The sequence below is a fragment of the Camelus ferus genome, chromosome 12 (assembly GCF_009834535.1).
Source record: "Camelus ferus isolate YT-003-E chromosome 12, BCGSAC_Cfer_1.0, whole genome shotgun sequence".
In the NCBI taxonomy this organism is placed as follows: domain Eukaryota; kingdom Metazoa; phylum Chordata; class Mammalia; order Artiodactyla; family Camelidae; genus Camelus; species Camelus ferus.
In genome coordinates this window covers 26,748,753-26,773,017 of record NC_045707.1, presented here as the reverse complement: position 1 = coordinate 26,773,017, position 24,265 = coordinate 26,748,753, and the positions used below count along the sequence as shown (strand labels likewise).

Sequence of the window (24,265 nt, the reverse complement as noted above, 5' to 3'; positions counted from 1 at the left end):
CTAAGATTCACAACACTGTTACAACACCAAATGTAAGAGAAAACATGGAGCAACTGGAACTCTCAGACAGCTGGAGGGAAGATACAATGGTACAAGTGCCTAGGAAAACAGTTCAATAGTTTTTTATTAAGTTAAACATATACCCATACTAGAAGCCAACAATTCCGCTCCTCCATATTTACCAATAAAAAGGGAAGTATATGTACACAAAAGGCTTGTACAGGAATTTCCAGAGCAGCTTTAATCATAATAGCCCAAAATGGGAAAGAACCCCAAATATCTATCAACAAAAGAATGTAAAAACAAGCTGTGAAATATTTATACGATGACAATAAAGAAAAACAGATTTCAGATGTACAACATGGATGAATCTCAAAAAAATTATGTTGAACAAAGGAATCTAGACACAAGAAACAGCAAGCAAAACTAAGCTATGGTTATGGAAATCAGAGTTTCCTGAAAAGTCGGGGTGGCAGAAGAGGAGTGGAGGGATCAGCTGGAAAGAGGTACAAGGATGCCTGAATTTTTTGCATGAGAAATACTGGAGTACCTAGAGTCACGAGATACAGGATACACAGTATATGTATTTGTCAGACTCACTGAGCTGTACACTTAGCCTCTGTACATTTCACTGGATATAAATTAGAACCTGTAATCAAAATAGTATGGTACTGGCACAAAAACAGATACATAGATCAATGGAACAGAACAGAAAGCCCAGAAATAAACCCATTCACCTATAGTCAATTAATCTATGACAAAAGAGGCAAGAATACACAATAGAGAAAAGACAATCTCTTCAATAACTGGTGCTGGGAAAACTGGACAGCTAAAGAATGAATTTAGAACATGTTCTAACACCATATACAAAAATAAATTCAAAATGGATTTAAAGACCTAAATGTAAGACCAAATACTCTAAAACTTCTAGAGGAAAAGAGGCAGAACACTTTTCAACATAAATCACAGCAAAATTTGTTTGGATCCATCTCTTAGTGTAATGGAAATAAAAGCAAAAATAAACAAATGGGACCTAATTAAACTTAAAAGCTTTTGCACAGCCAAGGAAACCATAAACAAAATGGAAAGACAACTATAGAACGGGAGAAAATATTTGCAAACAATGCAACGGACAGAGGATTAATTTCCAAAATATACAAACAGCTCTTACGACTCAATAACAAAAAAAAAAAAAATAAAATGAACTCAAAATCAAAAAATATAAAGAAGACCAAACAGATGTTCTCCAAAGAAGACATACAGATTGCCAATAAGCACATGAAAAGATGCTCAACGTCGATAATTATTAGAGAAATGCAAATCAAAACTACAATGAGGTATCACCTCACATTGATCAGAATGGCCATCATTCAAAAGTCTAAAAATTAAAAAAGCTGGAGAGGGTGTGGAAAAAAGGGAACCCTCCTACACTGTTAATGGGAATGTAAATTGGTGCAGCCACTATGGAGAACAGTATAGAGGTTCCTTAAAAAACTAAAAATAGTTAGCATATGATCCAACAATCCCACTTTTGGGCACGTATCTGGAGAAGACTCTAATTCAAAAAGACACGTGCACCCCAATGTTCATAGCAGCACTATTTACAATAGTCAAGACATGGAAGCAACCTAAATGTCCATCAACAGATAAATGGATAAAGAAGATAGATATATATAGATATAGATACAGATATACAATGGAGCACTACAAAACCGTAAAAAGGAAGGAAATAATGCCATTTGCAGCAACACGGATGTACCTAGAGATTACCATATTAAGTGAAGTAAGTCAGACAGGGAAACACAAATATCATATGATATCACTTATATGTGGAATCTTAAAAAAAATTATACAAATGAACATATTTACCAACCAGAAATAGACTCACAGAAATAGAAAACAAACTATGGCTACCAAAGGGGAAAGGGAGAGGGAAGGGATAAATTAGCAATTTGGGATTTGCAGATACTAACTACTATACATAAAATAGGTTAACAACAAGGATCTGCTGTATAGCTCAGGGAACTATACTCAATATCTCGAAAAATTAGAACCCGAAAAATATTTTTAAAGATGAGCACAATTCTACTCAATTTTAAAATTCAGTCCATAGCTTAAATAAATTATTATTATAGTAGGAAGTATTCACTTCTTGAGATCTGGTCACAGCAAACCTTTATTTCCCTCTTCTCATATTAGTGAAGAATAACACCACAGAGAGTGTTTATTACTGTGTACAAGTGACATAAAAGGACTCTAATTTTTAAATTTACAATTGGTACTCATTCCATTATTTTGACTCTGGCAAGCCATAAACTGGCAGATAATTCCAACCTGTCCCTTACTGAATATTTTTGGACCTACTCTCTTAATCCCCTATATTTTCCATTCAAAAATAGAAATAATGAGTCCTAAAGTTCCAATAAAGTTTCCAAAATGAAAGGTGAGCCTCCTTTTCTATATAGACTAAAAAAATTTAAAGTATTTAATCACTTTGTAACTTGAGAAAATGAGATTAAATAATAAAGGCTCCAAGTTGTATTCTAAACAGCCAGTTATCCTATTAATTGTTGTATATGTCAAACAAAACAACTTCCCCATCACAAATGAGTGATAAAGGGATAAAGACCATTAACTGAGTAAAAAAGCCTTTCTTAATCAAATATAATGATTTCTGACTTAAAGTACAGGGAAGGTAGCTGGAACAAGGTACAGTATTTAGAGCTGTGCTGTTCAATACAGCAGTAGTGTACACTGTGGCCTGCAGTATGGTGTGCAGTGGCTGCACCAGTACACTGGCCATGTAAATTTAAAGTTCAGTTCCTCATTCACATTAGCCACATTTCAAGCGTGTGATACCAACCCATAGCTAACGGCTACCATATTGGACATTTCCACACAGCACATCTTTCCATTGGACACCTTTGATTTAGAAAGCAAGCTGGGGGCAGGCAGTAGTTCTTAAGGTAAAAGCTACATCTTAAATTCAATGGAACTTGGTATTCTGAAGTGAAGGAAATGACCCAATGCTAAAGATTAAGATTTGGAACTTTGAAAACCAGAGATTTTTCATAAATAAACACATACACACACACACAGCCCTAAAGCAAAAACTAAAGGTCAGTCAGTCTTATTATCCGATCTACTCTCAGTTCACACGAGAGTCACCCCAAAGATCTTGTAGCAGCAGAATTCAATCTGCCTCCATTTCTAAGAAAAGTCTTCGAGCCAAGATGTACTTTTTCTTTGCCTAGTTATTCTCCATTTATGTGAAGGATTTAATCCTAAAGACATAAATTTCAAGACTTTAGACTGGAAAATGACTTGAGCATCACACTCCAGCAGTGCTTATTCTGGACTTACAAAATGCTGCTATAATAAAAATGGACTTGGAACATTGACACCAAGAGCACTAATCACCATATGGACTAATGATTGGAGTGGATTCACTGAAGTTACTGACTTGGCCATGTACATGGTTTAAGGCCATTTAAGAGACAACTTAGAGGCTAGGTATCTATAAAAGTGCTCTCATAGCATCTGTGGTTATTATGCAAGTATATATTTAGAGATCGTTGACCCCCAAAGACCACAAAAGTTTCTTCGGAGCCATCACAGTTAACGATGCATTTATCTGTAGGAAAAATTCCAGCATTGCCAGGCAGTCAATGGTGTCAACATTGAAATGGACGTTCTGCTTTTATGAAGGTTCTTGATGCTACAGATGGGAATGGCTTCTTTAGTGCTGCTTGATCTAATCATATCAAACCTCACTAAGAGAGTCCTCAGTTTATGGATCACTAGCGATATTGATCAGCACAGCTCCTCTGGAACCATCATCATTTATCATGTCACTATTGCTCCTGCTGTAACCCATTGTATTTTAAGTTGCCACAGTAGTAGAGGAGCCTGGGCTTCAGGTGAAAAAAAAATCTAATTTTTCTTCCATACTCTCCCCTTTCAGACAATATGCCAATGCATTATGACATTTCATTGTAAGCAATGGAACCCATTTAAGATGATCAATACAAAATAAATCCTAAAACACTTTTCTCTGGTTTTTCCCAGTCCAATAATTTTTAAGTTGTCCAAATGACCTTTCCATTTCCATTTAAACTCTATATGAATGATCCATACAGATGTTTCTTGGGATTTTTCAGGGACACCACTTTCCAAAATTAAAAACAATCCATCTGTCTCCCATGGCATTCTGACATTTCACACACAATCATGTTCTGAAGCCAGTATCAGCCACAGGTCTTTGGAAGGTGGATTTTTTTTTTTTTTTGAAGTATAGTCAGTTTACAATGTTGTGTCAATTTCTGGTGTACAGTGTAATGTTTCAGTCATATATATACATACATATATTCCTTTTCATATTCTTTTTCATTATAGTTTACTACAAGATACTGAATATAGTTCCTTGTGTTATATGGTAGAAACTTGTTGTTTATCTATTTTATATATAGTAGTTAGTATCTGCAAGTCTCAAACTCCTAATTTATCCCTTCCTACCCCTGGAAGGTGGATTTTTACTGTTAGAATCTTTTGTAGGGACATTAAGAAAGAGGAGATCACCACCAGGCAAAGTTTTCTCCCTATACTATACAATACATACTATACAATGTCTGATACCAGAACTCAGAATATTACATAATATTCTATGCTTCTAATACCTTCAGGGCTGGCAGGTAAGGACAGAAAAAGGGCCACAGTAATTGGCTAGAAATTCAGTTGTACAGTCACCACCATCACCATCATTACTATTGGCAGGGCAGTTACTGACCGCACGCCAAGTTCACTGGTACAGCAGGATGCAAACAACGTTAAGAATGGAATATGTAAATCATCGTCCTTATGAAATAAGTGCATTGGATTATTATTTTATTTACATAGGTATTTTCTTCTATTAATCCTCTCCCCCAAAGTAAGATGCATGTTCCTTAAGTACTGTAATCATATATCCTATTACTATTTACTGTTTAACTCCACTGAGACTAATACAGTAGATTTAACCCAGTGGACTTATTTCTATTTCTTATGTGGAACTGGGATAATATTTTATAAATTATTAATGTGCCTTTCTGAATACATTCACCTTAGCTAGCCTAAGCATCCTTCTGCCTAGGAGGAAGGTTTCTGGCTCAGTACAGAAGGAATGAAAAAAAAAAAAAAAAAACCTAAGTAATATTCAACTTCTGTAACTCAAAAATAGGATTTTGCAGAAAGACTATAGCCTTGCAAGCCTGCTACTATATCCAGAGAGGATTTTATACATTTCTCAAGTCCTTCATTGTATATACCAAGAGCCAAGCTTCCACCATGACAGTGAGGAAGTAGAAGGGAAACACAAGAAGATTTTTATTTAATTAAAAAAATTAAAATTAAAAAACATTCCTTACAAGACTGGAAAGGCTTGTGAAGAAAATAAAAAGAGGAGCAAAGAGGAAAGATTTTCCTCTATTGAGGCTTTAGCCTGGAGAGAGGGAAGTGCATGAAATAAATGGGGCATCAAAGAGCAGAGGAGGCCTCCTACCCACTCCCTTTGAACCTGGGAAGATGATGGCTTTTGGGGCTGCATTGTATCAACTTGGGGCACAGCTCCATCAAAGTAAACTCAAGTGCAAGTTTCAAGGCTTTCCTTTGGGGATGAGGTCCCCAAAGCCACACTCCCCTCCTTATGAACTATTATCATTGTAGAAAAAAAAATGCAAAAGGGACAAATTATCTGAGAAACTGGGCTTTTTTTATCAACAGACTGATCACTCCTTCTCACCTGAAAAGAGCTCATGCTTTAAGCACTGGCCACCAGACAAAAATCATTTAATAAGTATCTATTTCGCTAATTCTTTAAGGCAGAGGTAATGATCCCCCTCACTGGCCTATCCCTCTCCAGACATGTAAATTTGAATTTGAATAGCTTTCAGTGAAACCTGAACCTCCCATTTAGCTACTGACCTCACTGCTTCTCATACTGTCATACCTGGTTCAGTGAGCTTATTTATGTTACTTGCCTTGACCATATAAGCAATAATGACAGTATGCTTTAAAATTTTAAGATAATTTAGGTCTGTTTCTTTCTGCTGAATTTACACGTTGGGAAGAAGGAACTCACAAATTAAGAGGTTTTTAAAATTAGATGAACATCAGATTTCTTGGACAGGACACAAAATGCATAAACCGTAAAAGAAAAAAAGGATAAATTGGACTTCATCAAAATTAAATGTCCCTGTTTATCAAAGGCCTTCATTGAAAAATGAATAAAGAAGCCACAAACAGGGAGAAAATATTCACAGAGCATACATTTGATAAATGACTTGTATCCACAATATACAAAGAAAGTCTGTGAGAACCAACAATTAAAGGACGAACTACTCATTTTTCAAATGGACTGTACAACTGGACAGATATGTCACAAAAAGAAATAACTGAATGGTATGTTATGCTGTATCAGGAAAATGCTAATTAAATCCAAAATGAGATACCCATTCACGCCTACAAAATTGGTTAAAATCAAAAAGACTACAAAAACAAACGTTGGTAAGGATGTGGAGCATTTCTGTGAGTACAAAGTGATAGAAAATAGTGCAACCACTGTGCAGAACTGATTGGCAGTTTCTTAAAAAGTTAAATACATACCCACCCAGCAATTTCTCACCTAGGTATTTACCCAAGATAAACAGAGCATATGTCCAAAAGTGACTTATACAAGAATTTTTATGGCAGCCTTACTCACATAGCCAAAATCTAGAAAAATGATCAAATAGTTATCAATAGGAAAATAGATAATCAGATTGCGGTATATTCATACAATGGAATAATACTCAGGAATAAAAAAGAAATGTATTACTGAAACACACAACATAAACTCAAAAACATTGTGCTAAGTGAAAGAAGCCAGACACAAAAGAATACCTACTGTGTTATTCCAAAGTATAGGCAAACTTATTTAATCTATCAGGTAAGAAATCAGAGCAGAGTTGTGGAGGATGGGGTGGAAAACAGACACGAAGGGGCTCAGGGAACTTTCTGGGGGAATGGTAATGTTCTATATCTGCTTTTTAGATAGCGGATACACAGTAATCAAAACTTACCAAACTAAGCACTCAAGATTTACACATTCAATTGCATGTTGTTTGTGTCTCAATGAAAATATATTTTTATAGATTGACATAGTTCCGTAGGAATAATAATCATTTTGAGAGATAAAACTTAGTCATCCTGAAAAAGATTTTTTAATTATTATTTTCTCATGATTATGAAAATAATGCAGACATAAATAATTCCAACAATATAAAAACGAACTAAGTGGGAAGCGAAGGCTCTGTGTAAGTGGCAAAGTGTAAGAGATGGAGTGACAAGGATGTCCATTCTGTGCACTTGGTCATTTTTTTAATGGTATCAGGAAAGTCATTTCAAAAATATTTTGATTTGCTTTAAAACCAGAATATATTAATGGTTTTGTTAATAAGTTATTCTTAAAGATTACTTTTTTAATAATTTCATTTTGGAGGATTACATTAAATTAGAAAGATTTATTTCATCAAAAAGGGTATCAATACAGAATAGCAATCTTTTATTCTATAAAAAGTTAATATGGGGAGCATACACGCAACAACTGAGTACAGCTCATGGAATAAAGCAAGTTTATGAAACTAAAGTTTCTCATAGTTGTTGCAAAATTTACCGACTTGAAGTACATGAGAAACAGTAGTAAAATGAATAAATAATTTGAAATGATAGGTGCTTGCAACTTAGCTCTGGCAATACCCTCCAATTAAATGGAGCCCATAGGGATTCTATAAACCTTTGGCAACAATGACAACAACATAGACGTCAACGGAAGAGAACAGCCAGAGAAGCCTGGATGGAGAAAGTGCAATTTAGGAAGAAGGTGGTGAGTCCAGATGACGGGATTAGGTGAAACAGACATGATTTTGCTCTTGGGGTTATCAGGAGGGTGTGGGAGCCTAACTATCCTACAAACAGAATACTTAAAATACCTATATTGTACGTACGGATGGATATAACTATGAATGAAATTAGGCTAGAATGCTATCCATATTGCACTAATCAACTAATTCATTAACATTTCCTTTTCTGTCCAAAGAATTAACAAGTGAACCCTAAACAGTTATTGTCTATAATAGAAACACCTTAATCCATCTGATGACCCCACCACTGTCCCGCAAATAGTAAACACTATCTGACTGGGTTAGTTTTCCAAACTCATCCACTCGACCACTATCCACCACCACAAATCAAAAGGAGTAAAGAATTCATTTTCATAAATAAATATTAATGGTAAACTTCAGGAAAATTTGCTAAGAGATTTGGTAAAGTCATATCTATGCATTTTCTAACAGAAAAACATTAAATGGGCTAAAACTTCAGACAAGTCCGAATTTGGAGATTTTTGCTTATGATTGCATGTCAGTAATAATATACGTACATATAAAAAAGATAACCAACCAGTGTTAGTACCTGGTGATATTAAACAGAATGATATAAAGGCAAGTATTATCTTCTTTCAATCTTTTTTAGCATGCTGTTAAATTTCCACTTTCCACTAGTAATTTGTTTATTTACAGCTACAGCTATAGATAGATTTAAACTATAGCTCCAAAGATGCTAGTCCTTTCAAAATCAAAATGTCAAAAAGCTTAGTGGTCTGTCTGGAGGAGGGAATGGTGGCTGACTAACATTTATTATAAACCCCATTCCTCCTACAGAGGGATGACGTGCCATGTGCAAAACAGCCTACTTCAGTTTCAAATGTTGGCAGCAACCTGTGCCAGTGAGACCCAGTCCCAGGGCCAGCAGTACTCAGGTCTCCTCATGCATCACACACTGACAGCTGAATCTGTTTGTGGCATCTAATGCCACATCTTGTTCTTTCTCAATACCTACAATGCCGCAAGGACAGATTTTGCCCTTCAAAAGCATTTCATCTTTTGTTTGAAAGTGCATTCCACTCTACTTTCCCTAATTAAAAATATCTCTCTGCAGCAAGAATGTAGAACATTAATACCAACACTTCCCATTGTCCTCTGTCATATTTTTATATATTTATTTTATAAATTCTTTCCATTTAATCCACTGAAATATAAATGTATGCGCTGTCTAATGGTCATCAATATCAACAGAGCCTCCAATGTACTATTTTTCTTTGAATGGAGAGCCTTGTACCTGAAATTCTAGATCTCAATTTAATGATATGAAATTTTCCTTCTGTGGAGTTGTATCTCAACATGCACCGTTGGAAAAAAATTCAACAAATTATACTTTCCTTACCTACTTCTACTAAGATAGTGGGGGTGGGGGGCTCCAATAGCTCCCAGTGGCACATATGTGTTGCATGGTTACATAATAACTTCAGAAAGTCTAAAATGAGATAATTTTGCACTTGCGCCTCTATTCGGTGTTTTTCCCGTGAGAGAAAAGCTTTGTTACACACAGATGGCTAGCTACCATTCAAACGTTCCCTCTAGTTTCTTCCTGACGCAGCTAAGATAGTGTTTACTTAAAACCCAGCTCTTTTCTAGTCTGATGCCTGTGTAATTAACATCAGTCCCGGAGAGTTTTAGAAATAAGACTGAGCCTGCAACTTTCCACAGGCCCTCTGTCCTTTCCCCAACTTTGCCCTCTGACTTTACTAATTTGCTGACCAAAATAACAAAAAGTAATCATCCATTAAATAGGTAGGTTCTCCCCACTCAACAGTTTCCTCCCTGGTCAATGATTCACAGAGTGAACACTCATTTTTTTCCGTTAGTCTCTGAAACATGTTCTAATTTGGAAGTGTGTTATCAAAGAACAATTTAAATTACACTACTTTCACTGGAAATGCAACTCTATTATTAAAAAGCAGACCCATGGCAGCAAAGGGATGAAATGCACTATGAGATGCTTTGTTGCAGAGAGGCGTCTATGATAAGGATAATGAAATTTTTGTAGCAACTTTAAAAAACTGACCTCTGCATCAGAGTCAGGGTTTTCAAGGTGAGTGGCAATAAATACACATCTATTCTGTGTTCTTTTCTTTCCCTTTATGGGCCTGATTTCCTTCAAATTCCCATACTGCAACTTCATACTCCAACTCAAGTGCTTATATCCAATTCATTTCAATCTCAAATAACTCTTAATTTTAACCCATAATTGCCTTATAAAAAATAAAACTTAGTTTTTTGCAGATACAAACAACTAAATATAAAATAAGAACAAAGTCCTAATGTATATATAGCACAGGGAACTACATTCAATATCTTGTAATAACCTATAATAAGAAAGAATATTAAAATATATATATATATAACTTAATCACTATGCTGCACCCCAGAAACTAATACAACATTGTAAATCGACTATATTTCAATAGAACACATAAAATATAATAAAATACAAAAAGCATAACTTAAAACAATGTTCTATCTCATCAGGATAATTGTTCATCATAGAATTAGTGATGAACTTCAGGAAGAATTTGGTAAAGGATACGGAAGAGGCAACTCAGATTTGAGTTAGAAATGTTAAAAGTCCAATTAAAATGAGTTCCAATTTCTGACCCCTGAATTTTAAGTTAAAGAAATTTGGCAAAGTTACATTAGTGTTCTTTCCTTCAGAATCATAATAAAATATATAGTGTCCTAAACCTCCAGACAAGCCCAAGTTTGGATTCTATGAACTCAGATTTGGATTCAATAATCCCTTCTTTGGGATATTTTAAAGCATTTCTCCCTTTTACTTAGGGCATGATATTTCCTCTCCTGTAGTGAAAAATCTTTTTCATTTGAAAGGCAAAAACAGAAAGCCTCGAGTCGCAGTGCCTTATAAGATATTTGAATTAAATTATCTATTAAGTATCTATATAAGTTCACTCTGAACATCAGGGGATAGAAAGTTTTAACAAAAACAATAACACTAATACTTATATTTCAACAAATTTTTGAAAATGTCTCAGAAGGAAGAAAAAAATGTATGAATGATAGTATCATAAAATAAACTGCCTCTCAGGAGTCCTCATACTTTAAATAAATCTGTATTTACAGTATAATTAGCAATTTGATAAAATGTAGTAAGAATACACCAAAGCATATCAGTGTACATGTTCTTCTCCAAAAATCAACAGGCTCTCAGGAAGCATCCAGAAGCAGTCAGTTACTAGGAGCACTGCCTCTCATTGGTAGCATAGAGCAACCATTTTTATGTGCCTTTTTTATTTTGTTTTTAACAATCTGTCAGTCTCCAGGAAGATCTCTGCTCGGTTACAGGAATATGTCAACACACACAACTCAGAGTGAGGATGTTCGGCTCCCAATTACCGCTGAAAATTTAAATAAGTTCTAAAAATATAGGTTAAGTTCCGCTCTGAAATATTTAATCTATTTGGCACTTATTCTGGGACATTTAATGGTCCTTCAGTACAACGTGTTAGACTGTAGGAACATAGAATTAGACATACTGCTTGCCTAGGGGATTCTCCATTTAAATAGACAAGCAAAATAGATTAAACACTAAAACACCAGTGTATGGAAGAAATAAAGTGGATCACTGCCATTAAAAATGAATATTTATAACACAGATACAGAATGCAGAGCACAGTAGTAAATGGCAGGCTATCTCTCAGTAGCAAACTTCAGAGTACTAGAACAATCCAAGATGCTTTTTAAAAGGGAACTGTTTTGAAGAGAGTGTTAAGGATTGTCAGACAGATGACAAGAGGATGTGCTAGCCATCTGTGGTTACAATAGAAAGAAAAGTTAAAAAAAAAAAAAGCTAGGAAGAAATCTTTGCGACTGAATGGTATGTTCCTTACCTTGATTGTGGTAATTGTTTCACAACGGTATACATATGTCAAAACTTGTTAAATTTTACCTTTAAAGGAGTGCAGTTTATATTATGTTAATTATGCCCTTATAGAACTAATACCAATGTTAGCAGCCAAAAAAAAAGTTAATTAAAAGGAAAAAAATAATAATTTACTTTCAGTTGGAACTAAAGTAACTTTAGAAATAATTTCATCTAATCATCACTCCACCGCATTGAAACATTTTCCCTGAAATAGGTCATTTAATCTCTATATGAGTATTATCAGAAGTGTGTGTATTGGATGGATGGATGGATGGATAAACAGATGAATGGATGGTTGGATGGATGGATGGATGGATGGATGGATGGATGGATGGATGGAAAGACAAATATGACTTAAAATAAGCCTCTTAATTTTTGGAATTATTTGTTGAAAATGGTTTTATTACATCAACTCAAAAAGTGCCTCTTCCCAACTTTCTTTCCTAGTTTTGCCCCTGTAACAGTGCTGCCCAGTAGAAGAAGCATGAGAGCCACAAATGTGAGTCACACAAACAATTTTAAGTTTCTATGAGCCATGTTGAAAAAGTAAAAGAAACAGATGATTTTAATTTTAATAATACATCTATTTTACCAAATATGTTCAAAATATTATCTCAACATATAATCAACATCAAAATATTGAGACTTTACATTCGTTTTATTAGATTGCCTTCAGAACCCCATGTATATTTTTATACTTACATTGTATCTCAAGTCTGTACCAGGCACATTTCAAGTATTCAAGAGCCACGTGTGGCCAGTGGCTGCTATACTGGAGAGCTTACTTTTAGTCAACGGTTCACAAATTTGGCTGAATATGAGAATCACTATAACTATAATTTTTCAAAATACAGGATTCATCCCCTCCCCCAGAGATAACGAATTTAGTTGAGGAAAGCCGGAGAGTCGCTTTAACAAGGTAGTCAATTAACCTCTGATCATTAGGCTGACATTTGGGAATCACTCCTCAAGAAAAACACAAAACAAACCTTAGAAGTCCCTCAGTACGGAACTGTCCTTCCAGTATCTAAAACATAGGGTCATGGCTCCTCTGTCTTTTACTCTCCAGGCTAAAAATTCCAAGTTCTTTCAGCTACTCCTCACGTGACAGGGTTTCCAGCCCTTCCAACCCTCTAGCTGCTGGGCTCTGGACACATTCCAGTTTGTTTGGTTTACTTGCAACAGCGAAGTACCACAGCACAGATAATCCAAATTAATCCTATCTGCCTGTGAAATCTTTCTTAATACGTTCATATGAATCTGAGGGTCTCTGCTAAGTGGAGAATTCACAAGACTTCAAACTAAAATTTTAAACCTTCATGGTCAAAAGCATTCAGGATCTCCACGTTCCTCAAGACATGGCTGTTTCCTCGGAGGCACGCTGCATCTTAGGGTGGAGAAGAGCCCTCTCAGTACAACGCAGAGCTCCGAGTGAAGCACAACTACCTTTTTACCCAAGACTCTCAACACTCTTACCTTTTCTTATAAGCAGAGAAGAAAATAGATGTTTTGATTTGGAAAAAGAGCTCTTCAGCCTTCTTGAAAGTTACATAAGTATAAAACATAATAATGTCACCAAAAAGAAAAAAAAATTTGCCGTGACCAAGCAGGCCCAATTCAATGCCACAAATATTCACTGACAGTTGTTTTGCTGAGCACATTATGAGTGTCACCACAATAGGCCAGGAGGCCACAAGAAGGAGCAAGGCAGAGTCCCAGGCCTCATGGAGATCACACTCTAGTCGGCAAGACAAGTAGATTCATGTGGCAAATATTTAAGGACTTCTTAATGTACACTAAACACTTGGGTTATAGATCGGTAAATAAAATACTCAAAAAGCCCTGCCCTTATAGAGCTTCCTTTTTAGAGGGAAGAGAGAAAATAAACCATTCAAATGATAAATAAGTGAATGACATGGCATGTTAGCTGATAAACATTGTAGCAACTAACAGATCAGAATAAGGGGTCTCAAGAATACCTGTGTGGGGGAAGACAAGCTGAAATCTTACACAGTAGTCAAAGTAGACCTGATTCACAAATTAATATCTGAGAACACATCTGTCAAAAGTAAGGAGGAAAACATGTAGACATCCGGAGGATTAGGATTCCAGACCAGATAAACAGCCAGTGCAAAGGCCCTGAGTCAGAAGAGTACCAGCCTATTTAAGCAGCAAGGAGGCCAGTGGAGTTAAAGCCAAGTGAGCAAAGGCTTATTTAAGCAGCAAATCAGGCCAGAAAAGTAATGGGGTAGGGGGGAATGTTCATGGAGGTCTTTGTAGGGCATAATAATAACTTTATCCTTCACTCTGAGTGGAATGGGGAACCACTGAATGTCTGGGACAAAGCAGTGACATATGTATTATGTTTTAAAAGGATCACTCTGGCAACTATGTTGAGAACAGACTGCAGGGAAGCAAAGTGTAAGCTGGAAGACCGCTTAGGAGGCGACTGCAGTAATCCAGGTAAAAGATGGCGGTGGCTTGGATCAAGAAGGTAGCATAAGGAGAACGTAAAAGAAGTCAGAGGCTTTTATATTAAAAAAAAATTAGCTATAACACAGTGAGGTGGTTATTTTAGTAGAGAAGGCTAAGACAGCACAGAGGAAGAAACAGGATCTGTAGCCAAAGTGGCAATTTAGCTGAGTCCTGCATAATAGGTAAAAGTTCACCGGGAAAAAGAAATAGAGGAGAATAATCCAGAAAAGGGAACTGGGGCAGAGCTGCTAGTGGCCAGGAGAAATACAGGGCATGATCCTTTCGATGGGAAACTTATAGTCTCAACAGGGAGACAGACAGTAAATCACTTAAGACCAGAGTACTGGGTGCCACTGAAACAAAAATTGGCATCGGGACTATAGAGAAAAACAGTAATGCCAGTAAGATATTCAAGAGGAGCCAAAGAAGTAGCAGGAAACGTAGGTGAAGTGACTCTAATTCATCAAGGACCCACAGGGCCACTTCAACAGTTCTGTCAACATTACTCTGGCCCCTAAACCACCATTCAGTGAAATCTCATCCTTTATCACCAGCTCCCACCAACAAACTAAACTGGGACCTTGGCCAAGGAACGCCAAGGTCACCCAGACAGAGCTAGGTAAAACAACTCTGTTATTCCTCAGAACTGCTAGCACTTCTCCCCCACAAAATATAACTGAAAATCGAAGCTACACTTTCAATGCACATTTTAAGTAATGTGTGTTGGGGTGACTACAGAGGAGCTACCCTCTGAATCTTCTTTTGCTGTTTTTCTCTATGTTCCCATTTCAGAAGAGTGGTACAACACAGCAGATTAGAACCCCTTCCTCTCCAGATTGGCTCTCTGTTCTCATTCCTTTCTACCAAAATCACATATCCTCCTCTATCCAAAAAAGCCAAAACAGCAAAATCAGAACCAGAGATGCTCCAGGGTCAGTATCTCCCCAACTCCAGCTTACCTTCACCTGGCCTCCCTGCATCACGCAAAAGTCACCTTACCTTAGCTCCCCCATGAAATCCAGCATTGCTACCAGGGAGCTCCTAAAACAATCCAAGGGAGCATTACCTGCTGCCAACCTAATTCCAAAATAAAGACAGTATTTAACAAGTACTGAGTGCTTAGGAAATGTCATACAGTTTTATCTGTATCATCTACACATCAGCTCTAAGAAATAGTACTGTTATTACCTCAGTTGAAGCAGAGATAAGTTGAGTAACAAGTTCAAGTTCACACAACTAGTGAATAAAGGAGCCAAAATTCAAACCCAAAATATCCAGCTCTGGAGTCCGTGTTCCTAACTACTACTGCACGTCAATATGAACTTGGAATTGCCACCATCATTTCTTCCCTTTGTTAAGACAAGTAGACTGTGATCTTCCGAGCACTGGTTTGTTGTCCTTATTCTAAAATCATCTCTTTGAAGGAAGAGACCCATGGTTGCTTGGATTCTCTGCCCCTTCCCCAGAATGAAGACTGTCAGCAGAGATGCCATCAAGAACAACTCAGCAAATACTTGTCCAAGGGCCCACATCCAAGTCCTGGCAGCGGGCATAATGGGAAAGGGAAGAGTTATGCTCCACTTTCCTTCCCAACAGCTCTCTCCCTAATTCTTTTTAATTACAGTGGTCCATACCTGAGTTTCAACAAATGTGAAGCAAAAGCTACCATATCAAAAATGTCCTCTAATAAAACTGTTTACTTATAAAATGAACTTCCACATACAACTGGCACCTATTTCTTCCATGTCAATTCTAAACTGAAATCCAGCAAAAGATGAACATTTTCATGAAGTCAATAAAAACAGTGTAAGAGGACTGCTCAAATGACACACAAAAGCACTAACTTACGATGACCTGACACAGGTAGGTAAATTTGTTAAGTGAAAAATAAAAATCTGACTAGAATGATAAATACCTCAAAATGAATGATTTCTCATTAAATTTTTGCAAAAACAAACACACAAACAAACAAAAAACCTCAATACTTGATTTTCTTCTACTTGTTCTTATAATTGGCTCATAGTTAAATGATTATGTATATTTTACCAAATATAGACTAGGACATATCATTTTCATAGTTTCTAGCTTCTTTAAGATAAAGTCCCAAATTTTCTTTAGCACTATTAACAATTAGATTTTGGTTTCTGCTTTACCTCCTGTAATAATTTACATAGATATCTTCCTTCTTCCATTATACAGTATGTCCTATCCTTATACATAGAAGCAATGCAATAAATACTTGTTACATTGAATGAAAGTAAAATGAACAGGAGACATATCACACCATAAGACCTTCATACCTAATGCCTAGGTTATCAGTTAGCATATGGACAGATAATTATCTGAATGATGGTCAGGTCATAACAAGAACTCAAAAAAGGATAGGTGTCTGCAAGAGTAGGGTCTGGGGCCAGCACGAGGAGAGTGAGCCAGTGAGAGATGGAAGAAAGCCAAAGAAAGACAGGGCCTTCACTTCAGCCATTATGCAGGGGGGACTTCAGCCATGACATTCAAATTTATCCACTTGTCAGAGCCTGTCAAGATTGCTCCGCTCCTCCCAAATCAAACCTAGCTGGCCTCCTACAGAGATCCCTGGCACATTTGGTAGACTTTTACTTAAGCTTGCCCCGTCCGTGGTTATGACTGCCACACTCGCTGGGTGCCAAACTCCATGCTAAGTGCTATCCATTCTACTTTCAAAGTATGCATACTTTTCAACTTTCCCCCCACCCCAACCTCTGGATTAACCTTTCACAGGGAGGAAGGGTATATTTTGAAAAAAGAAATATAATTTTTAGAAAAACCCACCTCTTGGTTTTACTCTGTTTTCAGAATGAGTGCATAGCTAAATGATGGTGACAATCCCTTAAAGACTCAGCATTTAATACGAACTCTGACTTTACACTTAAAAAATGTTTAAGCCCAAAAAGACTAAGATAACTTTTAACTGGCTAGTTCCCATTTCCAGCCACTGTACAAATATATCCTCATGCATAGATGAGGGAGGGCTCAAAAGAAAGTTTAATTCAGTTACAAAGTAAATTAACATTAATGTTTGACATACACATCAGTTTCCTATTGCTGCTATAACAAATCACTTACAGACTTAATGGCTAAATCAACGCAAATTTATTATTTCCCAGTTCCAGAGGTTCAGAAGTCCAAAATGAATCTTACTGAGCTAAAATCAAGTGTCTGTGAGGTTGTGTTCCTCTGGGAGGTTCTAGGGGAAAATTCATTTCCTCGCTTTTTATTGCTTCTAGAAGCTTCCCTATTCCTTGGCTCATGACCCACTCCCAACCTCAAAGTCAGCAATGACCAACTAAGCCTTTCTCACATTGTACCACACTGACACTGACCCTTCCACATCCGTCCTCCATACTTAGAGGAGTGCCGTGACCGTGGCCCAAGGCACTGTTCCGGGGAAAGCCACCCCCAGAGCCCTGTGAGCAACCCCCTGAGTGATTCCTTGAGGCATATCCAGATAATCCAGAATAATCTCCACATTTTAAAGTCCACTGATTAGTCACTTTCAGTTCCTTCAGCAACTTTAATCTCCCCCTTACCATGTAACATAACATAAACATAGGTTCTGAAGATTAAGTATGTGGGCAGTTGGAAGACCATTATTCAGCCTACCACAATCTGTCCTTCAACAAGATTCATATCCATCCCACAGGCTAACACATTTACTCTATCCTAAAGTCCCCGAAAGTCTCAAACCATTAGGATATTGACCCAAAGTTTAAAATCTGGCTAAATCTTACCAATTCAAGAGCCCCCAGATTTTACCATCTAAATCAGGTCTAACTGAGACTTTGGGTATAATTCATCCTGAGGCACAATTCCTCTCAACTATGAACCAGTAAAACTCACGAAATACAAGTCATCTGCTCCCAAAATACAATGGTGGAATAGACATAGGATAACAGTTATAGACATTCCCGTTCACAAAGGCAGAAAATGCAAGTTAAAGAAATCAGACACCAGAACCATGCGATTTTGAAATCCAGTCAGGCAAACTGCATTTGGTTTCAAGTTCTGGGAATAATCATCTGTGATTCTTGGCACCACCCTCTGGGTTCTAAACTCTGCCTTCTGATCTGTCAGTTCTGTCCATGAAAGGTGCCTCACATTTGCAGCTGAGTGGTTTAATCAGCCTGTTTCTTGCTTGTAGAATTTCCGACAACCTTTTCACTTCCCCTTTCAGGCCAATCCAGGAGTGTTATGGCTGGTATGATTTCTCAAGAACCTGTGGGTCTCCCATATGTATCATGGAGACTTACTCCTTTAGACAGGAGGCTCCTCCACAAATATTTCCTGGATAAATCCGTCTCTATTACTTGTTTCTGCTGAGATGTCTGAGGGAATCCATGCATCACATGTTCAGTTTCTTCAGAAAGCCCTCCATGGGACTGAATACTCTGACCTTACTTCTGATGCACTAGCAAAAGGTTTTTTAGCCACACCATTGGCTTTCTTTCCAGAGCAGGCGTTCCTGCTGGTGAATCTCCCAATTTTAGCACAGTTTGCAATCTGCATAGGCTAAGAATTTCTCAAATATCAAATCCTAGATCCCTTTTGTTTAACAGTTCTTCCCTCAACCTAGCTCTCTCCTCTCACATGTTACTTACTATAAGCAGCAAGAAGCAGCCAAGCTACACCTTTAAAACTTTGTATATAAATCACTTCAGCTAAATATCTAAGTTCACGTTTACCAGTTTTGTTTCCACATAACTGCAGAACAGAATTCAGCTAAGTTTTCTGCCACTGTATAACAAGGGTCCCCTTTCCTCTAGTTTCCAATAGCACATTCCTGATTTCTATCGGAACCCTCGCTAGCATTGCCGTTAATGTCCACATTCCTACAAATAGTCAGTTTGTGACAATTTAGGTATTCTCTAAGATAATTTGAATTTTCTCCACCATGCTTTTCCATCTTTTTCTGAGTCCTCACAAGTAGAATCATCAACATTCATATTTCTACTAACATTCTATTCAGGACATTCTAGCCTTTTTCAATCATGATCCTCAAAATTCTTCTAGCTTATGCCATTGCCCAATTTCAAAGCCCCTTCTACATTTTTAAGCATTCCTTACAGGAGTCTCCTAGTTCCATGTATCAAAATCTGTATTAGTCTCCTATTGCTGCTATAACAAATCACTGCAAACTTAGTGATTTAACAACACAAATTTATTATCTCACGTTTCTGGAGATCAGAAGTCCAAATTGAATATCACTAGGCTAAAATCAAGGTGTCAGCTCTGCTGTGTTCCTTCTGGACACAGTAAGCAAAAATCTGTTTTACTTCTCCAAATCCTGGAGACTGCCCACAGTCCTTTGCTCATGGTCCATTTTTAACCTTCCAAGCCAGCAATGGCAGATCTAGTCATTCTCTCTTCCCATCACCCTGACACTGACTCTGCTACCTCCCTCTTCCAGATTTAAAGGACCTTTGTGATTACATGACGCCTACCCAGATGATCCAAGGTAGGTTCCTTATCTTAAGGTCAGCTGACTTGCAACTTTAATTCCTCCTCGACATGTAACATAACATACTCTCAGCTTCCTAGGATTAGGACGTGAACATCTTTGAAGGACTTTTATTCTGCCCACCACAATAGATCTGGTAAAATGATAAATGTTCAGCTCTTCTGTATAAACATGGTCTACCGTGTAACCTGATCCATGCTTTCTTATGTGTATCATTGCCTGTCATAACGCTCATATTTCCACTATGCTGGATGTCTTCCATTTTGCTCAAAGGCACCGTGCTCATTCCAGGCCCAAGACCTTTTGCTCATGCCATTTCTTTTGCTGGTGTCACTCTTCCTTTCTAAATCCTCGCACCTCCTCTTCTCCAGACTACTCTTATTTACCCTTCAGCTATCCGCTTAAATGACCCTTCACCAAAGACAATTTCACTGATCCTGTGACTCCCTAAACAAGAATATAGATTCTCATCACACCCTTAGTTCTTCATATCATTTATCTTAATAGTGACTACATTATTATCCATGGAATTGTTTAATGATGATTTTTCAGGCACTATGAAAGTAAAGTTCTAACTTCAATTTGTTACTTGCCTAACACCTAGGAGAATAAACTGCACAAAAGAAATTCTTTATAACAACATTAATTTTATAATCAAGGGTACTGAAGCTCATGGAAATTAAGTAACTTCACCACAGTCACACAACTAATGAAATTCTATTTGGGTCTATCTGGTTTCTAAGCCCATCTCTTAGTCATTGTGCTGTTCTATTCTAATGGAGCATCAATGACCATTGTCTGTAAGTCCTCAGTGACCATCATACTGAAGACAAACACTCACTGCCACTTAATATCCCTTAATGCAGTTTCCTCTGCCTTGTTGAGTCAATGGCCCACCACCAAATGCCCAATTGCATTCCTGTTTTCAAATACTGGAATAAGGGTAGATTTGTGAAGATTTGTTTTCCCTTTCAAATCTTAAAGTTCTTTAAAAAACAATTACTAAATTTATTTTCAAAGTACCAACTCAGAAAGAAAATATGCTTTGATTTTATCTGCTTCTCTTATGGGGATAAATGACATTATAAAATCCGTGAATACTTTAGACAAAAGCTTATTAAGCCAACAGATGAAAGTATATACTTTCGGAGCCTGGCCAGAAAAAGTGTTAAAACCAAAGATCTAGAAATCCTGCTAATGGCTGCTAGAAAGTCCTAGAACAATGCTTCTGTGTACTCTCATTCTTGGGCTCTCCTGTTCAAAGAGGAAAGAACATTATTATGATCATCATCTTGAAGAATATCCCCTAGATTTTAAACCAGGGTGGTAGAATTCTGTTTATAATTGCACTAGTCCTTAACATTTCAGAACTTTACAACCTTTCATAGGTTCCTTTTGATTGTCAGCATTCTGTCCTCCATTTTTTTAAAAGCATAAGTATATTTTTGTGGCTATCAGTCAGATTGTAGCTAGAAATACTTGGGAGATCTTGATACAGATTCCAAACTGTTGCCTGGTCACTTTTTTCTCTTGAAAATTATTATAATTGGCATAGACCTAAAGTCACATGTGTCAAGGGATAGTCTAGTTTAGTATCTTATTACTTCAATTTCCAAAGCAGCTATAAACCAAATTTCAACAACAAAACAATTTCAGTGATATTCATGTATGATTAGGTATGACTTTGAAATATATTTCTATTTTTTATCATACATATTTAATAAATATTACATAATTATTACACAATAATTTACCAAAAAAAAATTTAGTTTCAAAAAGTACTGAATTGCAAGCATCTTAAAAACTACTAAAGAGAAGAATGAAGTAGCCAAAAGGAGAAGCAACATTAAATGAGCAAAAATCACTGGGAAATTATACGTTGAGGTTTCTTTAATTTAAAGATAAGACACAAAAGAAGATAATTATATTACTGCAGGAGATATTTGATGGTTCAAAAATCTCTTCCATCTGTTTAGAACATATCTGACAGCACAAAGCAACTCATCGGATAGGTTTATATGAAATCTGAGAGCATCTCACAGGTTTTATAATGTGTTACTATTCCTGCTATGACATTTTACAGACTATACAAAATACCTGCAGCACCTTCAATTCACTATAAATCGAATCCATAAAATCTTCGGAGGCTGAAAGCTTTTGTCTCTCTAAAAACCATGGAATCCCAGTGAAGCAGTAGGAGTCAGAACTGACTTCTTAACAACAGTTTCCACATCCTAATAGCAAAGACCCTTCCAAGGTAATGCAGATTAAGCAGGGCCAAAGGTCCACCTGTTGTCAATTTGATGATCTAAACCTTAGAATAAGAGACACCATTAGAGCATAATAAATACATCAGTATTATATGCTTACTGAGAACACAGCAGGCAGCAAATACTTGCTGGTTGATTGGCTATATGAAATACGGCTCATAATTTGGCAGGAAATAAAACTTTACATCCTTAAATCTCATAAACTATATTTGTTAGACATTTATTATGTCCCAAGATTGGGTTTGATAACCAACAAGGAAACAACAACAATTTATCAATGTGCACTGATATGCGGTTACTATGGATAATTTATTTGCAACACAGTGCCTACCTTCAAGAACTAGCAATTTAAATAAAAATGAATACTAAACATTTCTTTTTAAAAAATTAACTGAGAAAAGATATTGTGCCTTGAGATTACTTCCTAGAAATTGTCTAATTGTCTAAACATTGGAACATAAAATGCACAGTCCTGAAGACTTCTATTTGTGACAGCTCAGACACTCTTCAGAAGAAGCCAAAAAGAACAGCAACACAATTTAAAGAACCTTTGGAAATTTTAAGGGCATTTCAACGCCATTTATCAGGAGCTTTAACTTCTGTAAAGCTTTCCAGTTACTCAAATTGTCAGTCCTGAAATAATTCCGTTTCCAGGTCACAGGAATTGAAAAATCAGAGATTAAATAAGAAGAAAAAAAAAAAAAAAAAAAAACAGAAGCTTAACCCTAACGACACTTTTATTCCACTATGTGAATTTTGCGGACAGTCTAGCCTTATTTCCTTTATTAGATTTGGTCATTGTTTTTAAAGGATTCAATATCCAAGTCACACCCCACCACCCCAACACACATACCCCCCCAAAAAAAACCTTTAAGTAAATAAAGTATTACCATAAATATTTGTCACAATAAAAACATTTAGTGGGCTCACCGTAATTAAAATAGAAAATTGTGTTTAATTTATTGTAAGAGTAAACTTGTTTTAAATAAATGCAACACATGTCAATTTCCTCCTTTTCCAACTGTAAGCTTTGGTGTTACTGTCCATGGTGACACATACTGGCTATATCATGCAACAACACCATTACAGAAACTCAAGTTTTATGCCTATTTCTTGGTGGCAAATTTGCTGAAGTGGTTTTATTTTGCATATTCAACTCTTTAGTAATTATCAGTTGCACTTTTTTTTTAAGCCACAGCACCGAAATCACCAAAGAAAAATACAGGTGGGATGGGGAGAAGATGCTTTTGTCAGCCCATCAGAGATGTCAAACCAAAGCCCACTTCTCGCTTTGCCTTCATCTGTGCTTCACCATATGTGAAACTAGTCTGTGTGTGTTTAGCTACCTTTTAGAAGCTCATATCACAGCATCTTCCCACAAACCAAGCAATTTTCAAAAGCTTTGGTAAATCAAAGCTGAAGGCTTGATGCGTTGAAATTTGCTTCTGACTATAAAACATACTTAAATATAATTTAAAATGTAGACATTCGTGCATAGTCAATGTCCACTGACTTCAAAAAAAAGTTTTAAAATCCTAAGTACACGATTAATGGTGACACCAGGTATACTTTTGAATTAACGTCTATTTTAAACACTTTCAAATTAATTTTAAGAGAATATTATTTCCTTTCTCTTGTCATTGATAGAGAAGGAAAAATCATGATCTTTCAACGAGGAATCTTGTCTCAAAGATCGTGTTTGTGATATACAGTAGATAAAACTATTGAGAGATACTAATTTTCCCACAAAGCTACCCACATAAAGAAATTCTTCCCCAATCGGGCACCATTGTATCTGAAACTTTCAGAGAGCAGCATCTTAACTAAGATTAAGCTACCCTATTTCCAACCTAAATCAATTTCACACAAACGAGGCGTTTGTGTTATAATTCATTGTTCCCTAGACTCCAAAATCAACCATCTGCCACCGGAGTTTCTGTACAGTAATTAAGGGACTATCCATTAGAACTGGCAAGAGTACAAAGTAAGAAAGAAGAGGGGGCGGGTGGCAAGAGAAACCAAGCCACTTAAAAAGAGACAGGAGGTGTGTGTGACCCCTTCACATCTCAGCTCAGACATTGTCACGCATGAGGCAATACTGAAGTTAGGAGGAGCGGCGAGGCCAGTTCCTCCTGGGGTTATTCGAACTGAAATCACACTGGGGACTGAGCACGCT

General features: G+C 36.7%; 1 protein-coding gene across 3 annotated transcripts in view; it reads right to left on the bottom strand.

The window, feature by feature from the left end:
• The window catches only part of NELL2 (neural EGFL like 2), a 287,493-nt gene that overhangs the window by 261,949 nt on the left and 1,279 nt on the right, over window positions 1-24,265 (bottom strand). The window lies entirely within an intron of this gene.